Here is a 16,371-nt window from a genome sequence, read left to right on the forward strand (position 1 = left end):
AATTGCTTATGGGAGAATGGACATTTTGATGATGTTGATTCTTCCAATCCATGAGCATGGAAGATTTTTCCATTTTTTGGTATCCTCTTCTTTTTCTTTCTTTAAGGTTTTGTAATTCTCATCGTAGAGATCTTTAACATCCTTGGTTAAGTTTATTCCAAGGTATTTGATTGTTTTTGTAGCTATTGTGAATGGGATTGATCTTAGAAGTTCTTCCTCAGCCGTGGCATTGCCTGTGTATACAAAGGCTGTTGATTTTTGTGCATTGATTTTATATCCTGCTACTTTGCCAAACTCTTCTATGAGTTCCAATAGTCTCTTAGTAGAGTTCTTTGGGTCCCTAAATAAAGAATCATATCATCTGCAAAGAAGGATAGTTTGAGTTCTTCCTTCCCAATTTGTATCCCTTTAATTTCTTTTTCTTGCCTAATAGCTCTGGCTAAAAGTTCCAGAACTATATTGAATGGCAGTGGTGAGAGTGGGCATCCCTGTCTGGTCTGGTACCAGATCCATTTGGGCTATAGTGTCGTTTAAATCTACTGTCTCCTTGTTGATCTTCTGTCCTGTTGATCTCTCTATTTCTGAGAGTGGAGTATTGAAGTCCCCCAGTACTATTGTATTGGGGTCTAAGTCTCCCTTTAAGTCCCTTAACAAATCTTTTAAATAAACTGGTGCCCTGTAATTAGGTGCATATACATTGATAATCATTATATCTTCCTGTTGAATTGATCACTTAATCATTATATAATGCCCCTCTTTGTCTCTCCTAACAGTTTTTGTGTTAAAGTTTATGTTGTCCGATATTAAGTTGGCTATGCCCGCTCTTTTTTCTTTCTTTTTTTTTTTTTTTAAATATGGAACGCTTCATGAATTTGCGTATCATCCTTGCGCAGGGGCCATGCTAATCTTCTCTGTATCGTTCCAATTTTAGTATATGTGCTGCCGAAGCGAGCACCCGCTCTTTTTTCATTTCTGTTGGCATGGTATATATTTTTCCAGCCTTTCACTTTCAGTCTGTATGCATCTTTGTTGAAAAGATGTGTTTCTTGTAAGCAGCAAATAGATGGGTTTTGTTCCTTAACCCAATCAGCCAATCGGTGTCTTTTAACTGGACAGTTCAGGCCATTAACATTCAATGTAACTATTGATAAGTAGTAACTTTGCCCTGCCATTTGCCAAAGATATTTTCTAACATATGTTTTGAACTTCCTGTGATCTTTTGCTGTGAGGTTTCCTTCGTTTACCTTCTTTCATATTGATGACTGTGTTTCTGTGTGTAACACATCTTTAAAGCATCTTTTGCAGGGCTGGACAAGTGGTGACACATTCTTTCAATTTCTGTTTGCTGTGAAAGGTCTTTATTTCACCTTCGTTCACAAATGAGAGCTTTGCAGGATATAATATTCTGGGCTGGCAGTTTTCCTCTCTTAGTACCTGGGCTATATCTCGCCATTCCCTCCTAGCTTGTAGGGTTTCTGATGAGAGTCAGCTGTGAGTCTGATTGGAGATCCTCTGAGAGTAGTCTGAAGTTTCTCTCTTGCACATTTTAGAATCTTTTCTTTATGTTTCACTGCGGTGAGTTTAATTACAACGTGTCGTGGTGAGGATCTCTTTTGATCATGTTTATTAGGGGTTCTATGAGCTTCCTGTACTAGGATGTCTCTGTCCTTCTTCAAACCTGGGAAGTTTTCTGCTAGTATCTCACTAAAAAGGCCTCCTAATCCTTTCTCCCCTCCATGACTTCAGGAACTCCTAGAACCTGAATGTTGGGTTTTTTAATAGTATCCTGAAGATTCCCGACAATATTTTTTAGATTTCTAATTTCCTCTTCTTTTCTTTGGTTTGACTGTATATTTTCCTGTTCTCTGTCTTCCAAGTCCAATATTCTCTCTTCTGCTTCACCCATTCTGTTTTTAAGGTTCTCTAATGTGTTTGTCATTTGATGTATTGAATTCTTCATTTCATTATGATTTCTCGTCACTATCACAGTTTCATGTTCTACTAGTTGTTTTATTTCATTTTGATTCCTCCTTAATATTTCATTTTCGTGAGAGAGATTTTCAATCTTGTCCATTAAGGATTTCTGTAGTTCAAGAATTTTTTTGTGAACTTCTTAATATTCTGATCAATTTTTTGAGATCTGTTTCTTTAATTTCTTCTATCTCATCATCTTCATAATCTTGAATTGGGGTGTCTGTTTTATTTGGGGGCGTCATAGTGTCTTCCTTGTTCTTGTTACCTCAGTTTCTGCATTTGTTGTTTGGCATATTGGAGGTATTCTTTGGTTTCTTCGGTATGGTGTTTTTTCTCGTTATACTGTGACTCTAGATTAAGTGGACTGTCTGCTTTTGATGGATCCTTAGAGGCTGTGATGGGTGTGGCCAGAGAGCTCTGTTTGGTTCTTCAAGGTTAAGGGTGTGCCAAAGGTGACTCACCCAGATTGTTCTCTCGCTCGTTCTCTCTCTCTCTCTCTCTCTCTCTTTTTTTTTTTTTTTGACTCAGTTGGGACGTAATTCCACACAGCTGAGTGGAATTGAGGGTAGTTGTATGAAATCTGGCTCCTGTGGGTATTCGTCTGCTTATCCCTGGGACCACACAGAGTTTATGCAGCCCTCATTGTGGTCTCAAATTTCTCCGCAGTCTCTCACCAGGTTGCCCAGGTTACCGAGTTTGTGTACCCGGTGAGTTCCACCCCCCCCCCCCCCCGATTTTCACAGTCTCAGTTCGTTAGCTCCATACTTTCACTAGGTCTTAACCTCCTGTTATTTCTCCCCACCAGAGTCAGGTTTTTCTGCTTGGCTAATGGTGGGTGCCGCTTTACATACGTAAAATGGCTCCTGCTCTTTGTCTTGCTCGGCTTTGTAAGGTGAGTGGAGAGAGAGGCTAATGTCCGTGCCGGTTCCCCTTATTTATTCGTTTTTTTCTCTCCTCCAGTCAGCCTGGTGAACTTTCCCCAGTGGGGCTTCAGGCCTCGTTCCCTGTAGGCTCTTTCTGCCTTTCCCCACCAGTGTCTCGGGTTACCGGGGTTTTTGTCTCACCTCCCCTTTCTGCGCTGGCGTGCACACTCTGTGGCTCGGCTTCTGCAGCGGCTCAGCTCCCGCGGCTCAGCTTCCACGTGGTGGGCGACCTAGCTCTCCCCGTAGGTCCTCCGTGTCACATCCACTAGATCCAGAAGAGTTTCCTCTGCAATTTTTTCCTGAGCCTTTTACTGAGGCTACAGTAACTCCACTTTTATTAAACTATCTTTTCCCGGACTATCGGTGCGCACCCTCACTATTCCACCATCTTGGCTCCTATCTCTTTTCTTCTGTTTTTAAACAAGATTTTTTTATTTATTTGAAAGACAGAGTTACAGAGAGAGAGAAGGAAAGAGAGAGAGAAAGAGATTGATCTTCCATCTACTGGTTCACCCCAAATGCCACAATGGCTGGGGCTGGCCAGGCCAAAGCCAGGAGCCAGGAGCTTCTTCCAGGTCTCCCACATGGGTGCAGGGACCCAAGCACTTGTGCCATCCTCCACTGCTTTCCCAGGCACATTAACAGAGAACTGAATCAGAAGTGGAGCAGCCAGGACAGGAACTGTTGCCTATGTGGGATGCTGGCATTGCAGGTGGTGGCTTAACCCACTGTGCTACAATGCTGGTCCCAGAAATTCTGCATTTCTGACAAGCACCTAGATGGTGCCCATGCTGGCCCATGAGCCACATTTTGAATATGAAGAAGTTTAGTCTGTAAAGGACCAAATAGGAAATATGTTTGGTTTTGCAGGCTGTAGTGCCTCCTTTGCAGCCACTTAGTATCTGGGGGACATCAAGAAGTCAGCCACAGATAGTATGCAAACAAATGAATGAGTCTGTGCTGCAATAAAACTTTATTTATAAAAATAGACAGTGGTCAGGGCTTGGCCTGTAGTAGGCTATTGTTTACTGACCCCTGAGCTGGGTGATTCTGATGTACTGCCTTGTGCAGGGGAAGGAATACTTGTACTAGAAGTTTACAGTTGCCAGGGTTCAGAGCGCATTGCCCTAAATTCCATACCACCATTTACAAATCTCTCTCTACTCATAATTACTTTAGGTCTTCAGCTAATGGTTGGTTCTCTCTTGAAATGTAAAATCCCTGAACTAGGAATAGTTTTAAGCTGATAAACATCCTTTACATCCTCATATAAATGTATTCATTTGGGCTCACTTCTTGCAGGGGAATAGGAGGATTTGAGATTAGGGACATCGGGACCATCTATCACTTGTGCCTTCACCTAGGGCAAGAGAGCTGGTTTATACCTTGCTTTCTACCCTTCAGGTGTGCTTCCCTGTGCTGGTAATGAAAATATTCATCTCACTGCAAAGTACTTAGGTATGGGACAGAAAGGGCACCTGATCAGTTGTCCTGGTTTGCCTGGGCCTGAGGGATGTCCTGGGACGGAGAAATTTGGGGGCTGAGACCAGGACCGTCCCAGAGCAGACTGGGATACAGAAGCTAGGGGAGAAAGTCAGCTCTCAAGTAACCAGTTCCTGGTGTTGGTTCAGTGACAACACAACATATTTTCAGGGAGCTAGCTCACAGGCTATTAGAAGAGTTTCAAAGGAATATCCATTTTGTTTCTCTTGAATTTGAGAAGTCCATGCCATTCTGTACTTTGAACAGGCACTGCTGCTGGTGACAGAGTGTAGGGTGGTGCCTTCTACACGGTTGGGCAGTGCTCCCGAGGGAGGGCCACATTTCATGGCACTCTACCTGGTGAGGCATTTAGCTGGTGTTTGCTGATGGTGGCGGGGGGTGGGGGATGGCGACAGAATTAATAATGATTGTACTCATATGTAACAGCTAGCAGTTATTGGGATTTAATATATGCAAAATAAATGAATATGTTTTGCATTCATTATCTTACTAAAATGCTCCCAAAGCAATCCTGTGAACTAGGTTCTGTTATTTTTTTCAACTTTATAGGTAATTAAATTGTGGTTTAGAGAGTTGCGTTGACTTATTCAAAGCCGTGTGACTGGTGTACTGGACTCAGACCTCGAGGACTTGGGGTCCCAGTTTTTCACGAGTCCACAACACCAAAGCCCTTCCTGACACTTTCTGTAGCCTTAAGGCCTCCTTTCCTGTGCCCTTCCTCATGTAGTGGGAAGCACCCACTTTCTATGTCTCTGATGGAGCTGTTTCCTTGTATGCGTAAAAGTGGGGGGCAATTTATAATGCTTACATTGTTCATATCTTTATCTTCCTTCTGGCAACCCTGCTCCACCTTTTTTTTTTTTTCCCACGCTCATGGTTGTGTCAGTTGGCAGAGCAGTTCTGTATCAACCAAGAAAGTTCAGTGGATGTCAGAGTATGGTCATGTGAGTAGCTGTAACTGGGAACCTGTTCAGAATGCACATTTCTTGATCCACACTGCAGACTGAAATCTGAATGAGAAACTCCTGAGGGTGGGATTCAATACTGTTTTGTGGCAGAGTTTGAGAACCATTGGCCTAATGAAAAGTGGTCAGGATCTTCAGTCAGTGGAACCAAGTTGGATTTTGCTTCTGATGCTTGGGGTAGGTTCACATCAACCCTGCACCCTGCACTATAAACCTCATGAGCTTTTGCTTCCTCTTTTTTTTTTTTTTGACAGGCAGAGTGGACAGTGAAAGAGAGAGACAGAGAGAAAGGTCTTCCTTTGCTGTTGGTTCACCCTCCAGTGGCTGCTGCGGCCGGCGGCACACTGCGCTGATCCGATGGCAGGAGCCAGGCACTCCCATGGGGTGCAGGGCCCAAGCACTTGGGCCATCCTCCGCTGCACTCCCTGGCCACAGCAGAGAGCTGGCCTGGAAGAGGGGCAACCAGGACAGAATCTGGTGCCCCGACCGGGACTAGAACCCGGTGTGCCGGCACCGCAAGGCGGAGGATTAGCCTAGTGAGCCGCAGCGCCGGCCTGCTTCCTCTTTTCTAATTTGGGACATCATATACTCAGTTGTATCTAGGGTGAAGGCTAGAGAGAAGAATGGTGGAAAATGCATTTTAATCATACACACCCTTTTTGTCATGATGATCCGTCTGGGAACCTCTCTCTTCTTACTGAGGTGTAATCCCCGTCAATACTGAGTTTTGGCAAAGAAAGAGTACAGCAATCAGCTGAGTAAGCAGTGCTTATCTAGCAGGTCACCTGTCTTTAGAGAACTTTCAAGTGGCTTTATTTAATTCCTACACCAGATCCGTGAGATAGAATCATAAAGCTCAAGTTACCAGTGCTGGTGACTTGTCCAAGTTGGAACTGCAAGTCTGTGACAAAGCTTAAATTTAGTCTCAATTGAAAAATCCAGTGTTTCCCACTCGATCACCAAGAGCAGGCTGACTCCTGCATGCCACGCCCCAGCCAGCCACTCCCCACCCTGGCTGCACATTGCCGTCACTGGACAGGTTTTATCTTTTAATGTTTGTTTATTTTCATCTACTTGGAAGAGTGGGCAATAGAGAGTTACAGAGATAGGGAGAAGGAGAGGGAGAGGGAGAGAGGTGGAGGATGGGGAGGAGGAAAGAACAGGGAGAGTGAGAGATCGTCCATCTGCTTGTTTACTCCCCAAATATCCATAACAGCCAAGGCAAAGCTAGAAGCCCAAAAGAGGCATCTGAATCTCTCACAGGACAGGAACTCCAATACTTGGGTCATCATTGACTATCTCCCAGGAAGCAGGATCAGAAATTCAATGTATTTGGGCACTTGAATGAGGCACTTCAATATGGGATGCAGGAGTCCCAGGTTGTAGTGTAACCCACTGTGTCACAATACCCACCTTACCTGGGTAGATCTTAAAAGTCCCATACCAAATTAATTAGTGTCTCTGGGTTTGAGACCTGTGCATCAATTTATGATTGAGCTTCCCGCTGGATTGCCGTGAAGCCTGAGTACGTGACTTGAATCTCTCTGGATGTTCTCTTAGGCAGTGATGCTTGACTCCAGTTGCACCTTAGAATCATCCAAGGAACCTTAAAAAAACCTCTTTCCCAGCCTCATTCCAGATCACTGAGTTTGCTTCCCCAGTGGAGATTTTTCCCTTCCTCAAGCGATGCCATTGCGTTGTCAGTGTTGAGAATCACAGTGCTGCACCAGCTCTTTGGCCCAGGCTTTCTTTGCATCATGGTGTGGCCCACTCTTAACTTTTAGCCTCCTCCCCAGGCAGAGAAGCTCCATCAGAAATGCAGACACGTGCTGTGTGCAGCCTCATCTTTATTGCTCATCACCAGAATTGGAGCAGCAGGTGGATAAGGATTATCCTCAGAGCCACACCCAATATTGCCATCACTGGGCGTACCAGAATCTGTCAACCAGTGAGGGCCAACAAATACACCAGTCAGCGCTGAGTCCAGAAACGACACTTAGGAGTCTTCCCCAGGGCAAGTTTTCCTGAATCCGTAGTCAAAGCCAGAGGAAGAGGTGCTGACTTGATTCAAATTCCTTAGGGCGCGTCCAGAGCGCATGCTCATTAATACAAGAGAGCAGGCGTCCCCTCTCCCGCACCGCCGCTATATATGCAGAAACTCGGCTGGCATTGACAAGCAGGGCAGGGGACGGTGCCATCCTGGTGAGACCTTCCAAGGGGCACTTTGATAACTAAGCTTTCTCCAGTGGGGACTGAGCCCATCTTGCCTTGTTCCCTGAATGGTGGTGTGTAGATCCAGCACTGCTTATCTTCCTGTCTGCGAATGGAGCCTTCACCGAAATCTGGGCTCCTGGAGCTCCTGGAGGGGTTTGTTACACATACAGATTCGCAGACCCCATCCTGCTCTCAGAGCCCCAAAAGGGGGTCGGGGCTGGGAATATGAACCTCTAGCAAGCTTCCCAGTTGTTTCCTGTGCCTGCTAAAGTCAGGACCACTGCATTGTTCACAGGGGCTGAATCTGCTGGTCCATAAGAATATAGCAAGTGAGTCCCTTGGCCTATAGAGAATTGTGTTAGGTAGGAATGAATCAGGGAAGTCAAGAGAAAAGGAAATTGTGGCAGTGTGTAAGGGAGGATGTGTGTGTATGTGTGTGTGTGCGTGTGTGTGTGTGTGCATGTGTGCAAGGGCACAGGCCTGCAGCACCGACTTGGGGGGCAGCTGTCTTGTTGGCTGCTAAGATATTCATAGCCAATTGCTTTCCTTGTTCGTCACTTTATTAGCTTTTGCCAAGTAGTTCAGCTTTTACTAAGGGCACCTGGGTTTATGGCAGCAATATTTCTCACAGTGTCAGAGATAAAATATCAAGCTAATAACAGACTCCCTGCTAATGTAAATCTCACAAAGAAGGCAATCTTGCGCGGGTGGAAGTCCTACCAGGGAATGCTAAGTCTTAAGATGTTGAGAGAGCAGTTCGTGGCATTGGATACACTTTGAGATTGCTAAGAAGATGAAATAAATGATTTGTGTTAAATGGTAGCAGCTGCAGAAAAGAGAATTTTCTTACACCTGCTTCTTCCCCAGGGACTTAGGGCTCCCAGGGGCTCAGGCAATGGGCCAAAGGCTTAACTGTGGGATTCAGGGAAGATTTTACTTCTTTCCTCTCCCTCCCTTTTATAGCCACTTCTCAGCCTTGATTGGTATAGGAAACCAATTGTTTTCCCTCATGTGTTGTAAAGAGGAACACATTTTGGGATGATGGGGGTCCTGGGAAGTCTCTTGGCAATCTCCAAGATTTCCCCTCTTCTTGGTTACATTCAGGCACCTGCTGGGCCAACCTACTGCTGCCACTTGTTGTGGGGAACTATAACAAGATCAAGGATGGCTGAGGCTCAAAAGGACCATGGGGAACCAAGATACTGCTTTCTGGTTAGTCAGCTCCCCTGGGAGAGCTGAGTGCCGCACTCTGGGGCCTGGGCTGGATCTGTCAGGGCCTTCAGAGAAGATGGGATTATTCTCACTCGGGAAGGCCCTTAATTAAATTAAAGGCTGTAACTCCAGGCTTCGGAGAGTCTGGGTGTGTGAAAGGGAGGCCACTGGTTCTGGCTTGGGAACAAAGGGTCTGAAATGCTGGCATCCGTTAATACCGCCAGCAAGGGTGGCTGGGGACAAGCATCTCAGGATGCATTATTGCTTCAGGGACACTAGCTGCTCCCTGGCTGTAGCCTTGATGCTGATGTTGCCCCTCTCAGGGCCACCAGGCTCAGAGACGTCTCTCTTTCCAACTATAAGCAATTAAACCTCCTCCAATACCCTTCAGAGTTTGCTCCTGGGGGACGAGTCCCACCTCTCCAGCCTCCCTTCCCCCCTGGTCCCAGACCTCAATCATTGATATTTCTACCTGGGAAAAATCGCAGGGAAATATCTGATTCTGTGTGAGTTGGAGTGAGCCTCAGAAAGAATGACTCCTTGAGACAGTTGCAGGGGCCCTGTGGAATAGGGGTGCACAATGTATAGCCTGCACTTTCTAGGGGAGGAGCCAGGCTCCAGGGTTGAGTGGCTTACCCACATTCCCACAGAAAGCGCTGGCCTGAGATGGAATCTTCTGACTCTTGGATCTGTGATCCATTCAACACCACACCTTATCCAGTAGGGACTCAGTCAGTGCTATCCTCTGATGGCTCCACCATCTAACCAAGAAGCCCCAATGCCATGGGACATGTGGTTGGAATAGGGACAGTCCTGGGACTAAATGCCTGTCCCCCGAAAGGGCAGAGGACAATGGGATCCCCCACAAGGACACCGCTGAGCCAACGCCTGCGGGCAGGGGTTTGTCCGCTAGATGTGAAAACAGAAGCAGCCCCATTTTTGTGCTCAGGACAGAGTGAGGGCTTTGCTGACAGCTGGGAGTGATGGATGGGGTGTGAAACTGCGCGGGGCGTGAGGAGTAATGTGATAGAGAGTGCGCATTATGGGCAATTACAACTTGAATAAGTTATCAATGGAAGGAAGTAGAGGAGTAGAAAGCTGTTTTATTAACCCCCTGAAGTTACATTCACAGCGTTTTGAAAAAGTTTATGAATTGCCGTGAATTACAAGCCCCGGTGACAAATGCCAATGCCGGGAGAATCGTGATTGCAGCTTCTGTAGCAGGCAGTGTTTTATGGGGACGATTTAAAACAACAGGCTTAGGTCTTTCAAAGCATCAAAGGAGGAAGAAAGAAAGCTCTCAGGGAGCCTGGTGAATTTGCCTGCCCGTGAGCAAACTTTGCCATCAATCCTATCTGTGATTTTTCAGTTTTATCTGTTTTTCTTCCTTTGATACTGTACATTTCTCCAAGCACACTGCCTTGGGCTAAGACATGCCTGTATGTTATCCCAAGAAGTGTTTTACCAAGTCACTTCCTGGATGAGAACAGAGTTCCAAATAGAGACAAGAGTAGGTACATGCGTATAATGACTTTCTAAGTTTTTGTAGCATTGAAATATTCCTTCTACTTCCAATATGATACCTGCATCCTGCCCCATCACCATACCTGCCCCCTGCCCCCAGATATTTTTATTTCCAGATAGCAGAAGGTAAACTGGACTTGGGGGCACTCCCACAGAACTCCACTTCTATAAGGGAACTTCAAAAAGTTCCTGGAAAATGGAATCAAAAGAGAAGTTTATTTTGTTACAAAATTTTTTAATGAATGTCTGCATCCAGTATCAGAGTGCTGGGGTTGGAATGCCTGATTAGGATCCAGCTTCCTGCTCACGCACCTGGGAGGCAGCAGATGAGGGCCCAAGTACTTGAGTTACTGCCAACCCCATGGGAGACCCAAAAGGAGTTCCTGGCTCTTGGTTTTGGCCTGGCCCAGCCCTGGCTATTTCAGGACTTTAAGGAGTAAACTAGCAGATGAAAGATCTCTCTCTGCCACTCTGTCACTCTGCCTTTCAGATAGGCAAATAAATAAATCTTTTTTTAAAAGATACACTTATTTTGGTGCAAAAAGTTTTGAAATCCATGCATAAATTTTTTTTTATGGTCAGCATTTTCTGTAAACTTTTGGAAGCCCCCCGCAGATGTGCCATTATCTCCTGAGACAGACATCTGAGGACGGAGGATTTGGCACAGTTGAAAGCAAAGCTACCCTAAGGAAGGGCGTTTTTGGAGGAGGGATTTTAGAAGTACTTTGGGGCCAGGGAAGAAAGGAGCGAGCTGGCAACCGTGTATTGGGAGCTACTTGGCATTTTTCTGAATCTGATTCTGATTTTATTTGGATTTTTCCCTATTTGAGCTGAAGTTTGCTTTTGTGTCTCCAAGGCTTTCTTCCAAGGACTGGATAATACACATTGAAAATGTAAACAAAGCTGCTGTGAGGGAGATGGGTCTTAATGTAACACTTTAAAGACAAATATTTTTCTTATTTCTACACTAAGTAGGTTTTCAGCAAAAGTCTAGGGGATGGTTTTAAAGGTCTCGTAAGTACCGATTGCTCCCAGACAACTGTGGTACCGATTAAAAGCCCCTCTCATCTGTTCATTGAAGTTGACTGTCCAAACATTTTACTAGATAATGCTTTGACATTTAAAAAAACATTTTTTTGCAACTTTCTGACGATCCTTGGTTGCCTGGATTTCAAAATTAGTTGTACCAACATAAACTTACTTTTTAAAAATTGTATTTATTTTCATTTTATTTAAAATACAGAGACAGAGAGAGCACTTGCAACCCTTGGTTCACTCCCCGAATGCCATCAACAACCAGAGCTAGCTAGGCCAAGGTCCCAATCCTGGCCTCCCATCCTGGCCTCCCATGTGAGTGGCAGGGACACAAGTATTTGACCCATCACCTGCTGCCTTCCATGGTGAACATTAGCAAGAAGCTGAAATGGGAACGGAGCCAGGGTTTGAACCTTGGCACTCTGATATGGGATGTGAATTTCCCATGTATTGTCTCAACTGTTATACCAAATGCCCTTTCTAGAAACTTATCTTTTAATTTCATTTTCACATGGATGGTTTGAAGTACGCTTGTGAACACTAATCCTCTTGAGCTCCCTCTGGCCTCAGCCTGTGAGACCTTGGAAACGACATCTCTCTGGAACCAGGAGTCCTTGGTTGTGTTGTGAGATCTGTTGTAGTCTGGCTTTGTGTTTAATGTGGCCAAAGCTTGTGATTTCCTTGCCCTTAGAAGTGAGGCAAAAATGCCAGGGCTCCTGGGCTTGTGAAGTTGAATGAGAGGAAGAGAGAAGGGGCATACTGGAGGGTGGAGTAGTTGCAGAGTTTTGTGGAGGCGGTCAGAGGGTGCCATGGTATTAAGTCACTTCTTTAGTATCTTGTTAATCACAAACTTTCATGCAGTAGGAGTTCTTCTCATTTTATAGGCGAGGAAACTGATGTTCCAAGAGGTTAGCTCAATTGCTCTAGGAAAAACATTAGAATTGATTGGAGTCAGGATGTGTTTGGGATCAAGGCTCATGTTTGCCATTGCACCAGGTCCTCTGAGCCAGATTTGCTAATTCTTGGCTCAATTATACCTGTGCATTTAATAATATTTATGTTGTGATCTTGCAGTCCCTTTAACAAGGTTCCCAGGGTGTTCCCATGTATACCAGAAGTTGAGACGCACGTTTCTGGTGGATCAGAATGGATGTAGAGCAAAGTGACAAAAGGACTGTGTGCTCAGTTTATGCAGAGGGGAGAGTTTAAGAACAAGTGTGAGGGAAGAGAGTAAATACTGGCTGTGGGCTCTGGAAATCTGTACTGTTTATGTGCTTGGACTACAGGATCCTCCTCAACAAAGCACAATGGTCGAGAGAGCCCACAGGATGAAGGGAACAGGTTCTGGGTGAGGAATGATGTGGCCCATATTTGTGGTCATATGGACAGTATTCTGTTGTTGACAAAATGTAGGCCTTGGGTACACAAAACCCTTGTAGAACTCTAACTTCTCCAATTCTTGGCTACCTTGGCCTCTACCACAGTTTTTTCTTTATTGGGGTTTTAGTAAGGATTAACTACAATGTGGAAATGCCTAGTGTAGCCTCTGCCTCAACATAGCTTATATGGTGCTCCCTGCCCACCTTACAAGGTGTGACCCAAAGGTTTGCTCCAAAAATATGGAGGAAACTGCAGTCCTCCTCAATCCTTACTCTTCTTCCTGTGGCTCCTACAGGTGGGAAAGGTGTTGGGTTGGAATGGAAGGCTGAATATCATCCTTTGGCCCAGTGCTTCTCAAAGTGTCCCTAGATCAACACCTTCAAGTACTCCACCAAGAAATCTGTTGCAAATGAAGACTCCTAGGTCCACACCCTAGACCAGTTGACTCAGAGAGAGAGGGCGGGACCCATGCCTGTGTTGTCAAAAGCTCCCTATTTGAGCACCTCTGCTTTAGGGACTAGGAGGTCGGAGACCTGAAAAGGGCCTGTGGCAGGGGTCAAGAAGGATATTGGACGACTCTTGAGTCTGGGGGTGTCCTTTGTATGGACGCCAAGTGTTCCAGAGGGCACAGGCTTCACATTATGATTAAGGGATTATGTAGAGGTGGTCACTGTGCAGAAGGCACCCAGGCAGCCAGTTCATTAACAGAGGGCAACTTCTTGCAAATGAAAAAAATGTTAATGACCAGTTTTGAGACATTGGGAGCCTGTGAGGGACCACATGCCTGGAATGAGCATTTACCATATGGTGTCTTTGGAAACTGATATTGATTCTCATTATTTTAAACGATTACAAACATTGCAGGTGTTTTGTAATCATCTCCATTGTCTAATTAGAACATGCGTGAAATGAGCTCATTCCGCCTGCTAACGAATATTGATTTGAACAGCAGAGCCCAGGTACAGGAGCAGGATCGGGGTTGTCTGGCCAAGTTGCCGCGCAGCGCCAGCCACTTCTTCCCCCTGAATTATAAACCCTGGGCATGCAGGGCATTTTGACAGGCAGTCTTCCACGTGGGCCCTAACCTGATTTGGGCTTATTCCAACTTTTACTGTCTGCTCCCGACAGGATTTCAGCTGGGACATTTGGAATAAGTGTCAGTAATTTTTGGATCCTCTTTTCTTTCTGGTTCTCCATTGCTCTTCTTTCCTAATCCCTACCCCTCATTTATTTTTACAAACTCTGTGTCTAAATGCTTTAAGGGAAATCTACTGGAGTTGGGCATTATTCAATTTAGCTTTCAGTTATATACTACCTGGTTGCAGCTGTCAAGTCACTCATGTCTTAGTGTTCTCTACTCAGCAAGAATACTCTGCCATGAGTGATTTTTCCTTTGCATTGCTTTGATTTTCAGAGATTTTCATATGTGTATTGACCTTATGGTTTCCTTTTCATCAGGTTCCCCATTCACCCCCTTTGTTCATTTTCTTTTAGGGTTTTTTTTTTTTTTTTTTTTTACAGATTTGGTGTTCTTTATATATTTGGACTACCAACTCTTTCTCTGGAAAGTATTATATAATTTTATACCCTATGATTTTCAGTATTATATTTGTATTACATGCTTATTAAAAAATTTTTTTGACAGGCAAAGTTAGACAGTGAGAGAGAGAGACAGAGAGAAAGATCTTCCTTCCATTGGTTCACCCCCCAACTGGCCACTGTGGCCGGCGCTGTGCCAATCCAAAGCCAGGAGCCAGGTGCTTCCTCCTGGTCTCCCATGTGGGTGCAGGGCCCAAGGACTTGGGCCATCCTCCACTGCCTTCCCGGGCCACAGTAGAGAGCTGGACTGGAAAAGGATCAAATGGGACAGAATCTAGCGCCCCAACCGGGACTAGAACCCCGGGTGCTGGCGCCACAGGCAGAGGATTAGCCTAGTGAACCGCGGTGCCCGCCAATTATTAAAATTTTAACGTTGGCAAGTTTATAAATGTGAAGCTCCATATGTTGTGTTTTTAATGCCTCTTCTAAGAAATATTTTCCTACGTCAAGTGGCATAAGCATGGTAGGCAATGCCCACTATTTTCTCCCAGTAGTCTCAAAGATGTGCTCCTGACCATTAGGCCTCTGTCTCTAAGCAGGAATGTATTTTGTGTGTGATGTGAGAGACAGGGAACTTGCTTATCTTGGTTTCTTACTTTAAAGGCCAATTACCCCCACACTTTCTGACCAGTACATCCCTTGCCAACTGACTTGCAATGTTCTCTTTGTCTTACACTCAGTTCTTCTATGACTTCCTCTCTGTTGGGGCCTTGTCTGTTTTCTGCTAGTCTTTGTGTTTCCTCTGAGTAAGCATCAGTGTTTTAAAAACCTTTATTTAGTATATGCTAAATTGATCTTCTGTATATAAAGATAATTGAAAATGAATCTTGATGAAGAATGGGATGAGAGAAGGAGTGGGAGATGGGATGGTTGCGCGTGGGAAGGTGGTTATGGGGGGAAAAAGCCGCTATAATCCAAAAGTTGTACTTTGGAAATTTATATTTATTAAATAAAATTTTTAAAAAAGAAAAAAGACAAACAAAACCATCCCTTCAGTCCCTACCCCCATCCAGCACCTTCCTAACTGCTCCCAGTAAATCCAGAGTGCTCCTGTTGAGTCTGAGGCCACCATGACCCCCATTGTTGGGGAAAATGGGTCCCCTGGCTGGGCTCCTTGGGGGAGTGTATCCTCTGCACTGTCAGAAGACTCTGTGTGGTCAACAGGGCACAAAAACTAATCTCTGGATTTTCTGCTATCTCAGAAAAGGTCTCAGGATAAAAGGAGGGTGATTTGCATTTGAGAAAGGGAACGAGGACATAGGAAGGAAGCAGCTCAGAAGTTTCTGGCTCTGTGGCATTTCAGATCTAGATAGAAGCAGGGAAGACACAGCTGGCAGCTGGACCTAGCCTTGGAGGACTTGCTGTCATCAGGAAGGTTTTGGGAAGCTATGGAAGTGGAACATCATCTTTCTCTAATTCTGCGAGAGAAGCAGTTTTGGTACCTCCCCACCCCAGACCTGTAAATGACTGTACAAGTTGTCTTGGTTTGGGCTGACCAAGCTCTTGGAGCAGACACGTTTGAGGAGCCTCCCCAGTGGACACAGTGAGCCAAATGCATATGCCCTTGGAAGGAGGATTGGGTTGGGGATTTCTGACTCTCCTCCAAAGTCATGACCAAGGGACTCTGATCCTACTCCCTGTCAAAAGTGTAAAAGTCTAATTGTTTGGGGTTTGCATGACCCTTCCAGATGATTTTTTTGTTTTTGTAGATGAGAATGAGACAGATGGAGAAAGACTTCGTTGTGAGGCCAGGGTACAATGCTAGGGAGAGGCAGGGAAACATGAGAACCAGGTCTCCGGTTTCCCCTCCAAGTTCACTGTCACTCTTCTGCTCAACAGCTGTGTCTTAGTCCATTCAGACTGCGGTAATGAAATTCTGTAGAAGGGGTAGCTCCTGAACAGCCAGTCTGTCACAGTTCTGGTAGCTGTGAAGTCCAGAAGTCTAGACACCACTAGATTTGGCGTTTGGCGAAGGCCTTTCTGGTTAATAGAAGTCACCTTGCAATTGTGTCCTCACATAGTGGCAGGGACAGGGCAGCTCT

At 45.2% G+C, this 16,371-nt stretch overlaps 1 protein-coding gene and 1 non-coding gene across 48 annotated transcripts in view; one reads left to right on the forward strand and one right to left on the reverse strand.

Moving 5' to 3' along the window:
- Nucleotides 1-16,371, forward strand: part of NRXN3 (neurexin 3) — a 1,789,124-nt gene that overhangs the window by 175,353 nt on the left and 1,597,400 nt on the right. The window lies entirely within an intron of this gene.
- Nucleotides 849-955, reverse strand: LOC127484678 (U6 spliceosomal RNA). The gene has a single exon (XR_007911843.1). It is a non-coding gene; the product is annotated as a U6 spliceosomal RNA (small nuclear RNA).

This window comes from Oryctolagus cuniculus, chromosome 20, assembly GCF_964237555.1.
Source record: "Oryctolagus cuniculus chromosome 20, mOryCun1.1, whole genome shotgun sequence".
Classification (NCBI taxonomy): Eukaryota; Metazoa; Chordata; class Mammalia; order Lagomorpha; family Leporidae; genus Oryctolagus; species Oryctolagus cuniculus.